The sequence below is a fragment of the Cyprinodon variegatus genome, unplaced genomic scaffold (assembly GCF_000732505.1).
Source record: "Cyprinodon variegatus isolate N-32 unplaced genomic scaffold, C_variegatus-1.0 Scaffold851, whole genome shotgun sequence".
Lineage (NCBI taxonomy): Eukaryota > Metazoa > Chordata > Actinopteri > Cyprinodontiformes > Cyprinodontidae > Cyprinodon > Cyprinodon variegatus.
The window spans coordinates 334,622-337,708 of NW_015151304.1; the positions used below are offsets into that span (position 1 = coordinate 334,622).

General features: G+C 42.6%; 1 protein-coding gene across 1 annotated transcript in view; it reads right to left on the reverse strand.

The window, feature by feature from the left end:
* The window catches only part of rnf2 (ring finger protein 2), a 13,336-nt gene extending 12,131 nt beyond the window's left edge, over positions 1-1,205 (reverse strand). Inside the window, exon 1 of the mRNA XM_015397316.1 lies at positions 1,067-1,205. The gene's annotated coding sequence lies outside the window, so the exon portion shown is untranslated. The remainder of the gene's footprint in view (positions 1-1,066) is intronic.
* Between the last annotated feature and the right edge of the window lie 1,882 nt (positions 1,206-3,087).

The following is a 3,087-nucleotide window of genomic DNA, read 5'->3' on the forward strand; positions in this document are numbered from 1 at the left end:
CTGCAGACCTTTCCTGCAGATTATTCCAGGTCTTAACCCCCATAGGACCTGGAATAATCTCTATATTTACATGTTTATGTTGTAAATTCAGCTTTGATGTTATTCAGCAGGTTTGGTGCTAAAACAGATTAGAGTTTGACTAGAGAGATTAAACTTTTTGTTATACCAGAATAAAATCATAATATTACGAGAATAGCGACTTTATTCTAATAGTTTTATGACTTTATTCTGGTATTAAAAATAAAAATCTATATCCAGACTCTATGGTTTAGATTTGATCACACAGACATTTAAATGTTGATCAGTCTGTGGAGGAAGATCAAAGACATTAGAGTCTCTGTTCTTCATCATTTTATTAAATTTAGTCAATAAAATAACCTAAAAACACTAAATGAGGTTTAATCTCTGAGTCTCGCGCTGATTGGTTCATTCAGTGATGAAGAAGAGGAACCATTCTGTCCACCTTTGTTAGCAGCTGCCACGCGTGGACAGTGGGGTGATGGTCCCACGCGAACCTCATCTGTCAGATTTGAAAGAATAAATCGGAACTGACAGAAACTGATGGATTAATTCCTTAGATGTGAGAAAATCTAATCCTTTGATCTCTAAACGCTCATTTTAATCCAGCAGCGGAATAATCTGCGACCACAGAGCGGCTGCTTTGATCTCTGATAGTCCACGCGCACAGATTGGCGTGGAAGCTGCTCTGCTTTGGAGCTCAGCTAAAGCTAACTAGCATCCAGGAGCTGCTGTGGCTAACAGCGATGGCTAACCCGCGGAGGAACGGAGCTCAGCTTAACCTCCTTAGCTCCGCTGGAGGAGGAGCAGCAGGAGGAGATCAGAAGGAGCAGGAGGAGCAGCGCGGCTCCTCCTGAGGAGTAATTTAATGTCGCTATGTGAGAAAACAACAACAGAAGCTGCCGATCAGCAGCCGCGGTCTGAGCTGCGGCTTCTAGAAACATATTTCTAGCTCTGCTCCGCTGAGAGCTTCTCGCTGCAGCAGATTCTCCCACAAACTAAAACTCTGAATAAAAACAGGTTTAAATATTATTGTTCAAATACTTACATGTTCAGTTGTGACACCAGTGGCCCAATGTAGCAAAAAAAAACAATATGGCCAGACTGCTGGAGCGGTGCATCCTGGGAAATGAAGTCAGTTTATAGCCGCTGGTTTCTTTGTGCCGCTTTAATCCCACCTGCATGTAGAAACATCACTGCTCTGCTGTCCACCATTAGACCCGCTGCTGCAACCTGATTGGTTAATAATGGATGCACGCTGGTCTGAATAGAAGACAATAGAATAGAATAGAATAGAATAGAATAGAATAGAATAGAAGACAATAGAATAGAATGAATAGATAGATAGAAAGACAGACATTATTTCGGACTCATGGTCCAATAAATACATACATAAAATAAGATAAAAATAGTTAATGATAAAAACAATACAAGTACCATTATCGACTAAATAGGAACTTTAAGAAGACAGGAATACCAGTGTCTCCACAGCTTAGATGTCGGATTGAACTACCTGTGGTATCAGTGAGTGAAATAATATCATCTCCAGATGCATTTAACCTACAAATAAACTTATACATTAACTTTGGTAAAACCGCTTGTAGGGTATTGACTCTTGCTGTGACAAACATCTCACTTGCAATGGACCATCTGAGACGTTTCAAAAGCACCGGCATAGCATCATTATAGGGTTAGCGTTAGCGTTAGCCTGCAGCCTTTGCAGGTTGATTTTCTATATGTAGTCCACAGGTGAGCAGAGAGGTACAATATGCATTAAACCTTTTCACTTTGATTCTATCAGAAGACAATAGAATAGAAGACAATAGAATAGAAGAGAATAGAATAGAAAATCCTTTTATTGTCCCTCAATGAGGAAATTCTTGATTTTTCAGCAGCAAAAAATATTATAGAAAAATGTCTCAAAATAAAATGAATAGTGAAGAGTTAAAAGATAAACAATCAAATCCTGTAAAGTGTTTTAACAATTTTACTCTGGAGAATAAATAACCAATATCCAGCTGTGGACATGTTTACAGTGATGGATATTTGAAAATAGCAGCAGTCCAGTCCAGTTGGGAGTCCAGTCCAGTTTGATCTTCAGGTGAACACCTCGGTACTTAGAAGAGTCCACTATCTCCATGTCCGTCCCTGGATGTCCACTGGTGGCAGTGGGGAGGATCTGCTCCTGTGCAAGTCCTCCACTAGCTCCTTGGTTTTCCTGCATTAGTCAGAAGGTGGTTCTGTTGGAACCAGACCACCAAGTTCTGGGTCCCTGTCTGTCCTCTGAGTCGTCTCCACCTGTGATGAGGCCAACTATGGCAGAAAGGTCAGAGGAGGTCTGGAGGAGGCAGTGTGGGGAGCTGATGAACGGTGGCAGCACTGTTCCCTGTGGGACCCCCGTACTGCAGACCAACCCATCAGAGACAGCCCTGTGTCCTCACACACTGCGGGCAGCCAGTGAGGTAGTCCAGAACCCACTGGGACATGTGCTGGTCCACTCCTGACAGCTCCAGTTTGGCCTGTAGGAGTCCTGGCTGGATGGTGTTGGAAGCTCTTCCAGGTTTCTCTGGGTGAGTCAGAGCTCACTGCAGCAGGAAGATGATGGCATCATCTGCTCCAATCCCAGGACGCTAATATCAATTCATCAATCCCTCAACGCAGAATAAGCTATGAATGTTTCTGCTGTGCTGCTATCATACTGGATCCATATCAGTGATTCAGGAGATCAGAGGATTGTTAAAGATCAGCAAATATGCTGCAGAAGGTGTTGAGGTCCTCATGGCTCTAATGAAGTCTCTCTCCGAGCTGCTCCACCCACCAATAGCTGCACAGAGCTCACAATTTAATTTACAACTACTTTAAAATAGCAAAGTCCTCCTGAAATATCGGAGATGTGTAATCACATATGCACACGTATCCATTGTAACGTTCCTCATATTCCACACTTTCTAGGAGTAGAATGGGAGGCAGATCTTTTAGTTCTCAGGCTCCTCTCCTGTGGAACCAACTACCAGTTTTAGTCCGTGAGGCAGACACCCTGTCTACTTTTAAGGCTAGGCTTAAAACTTT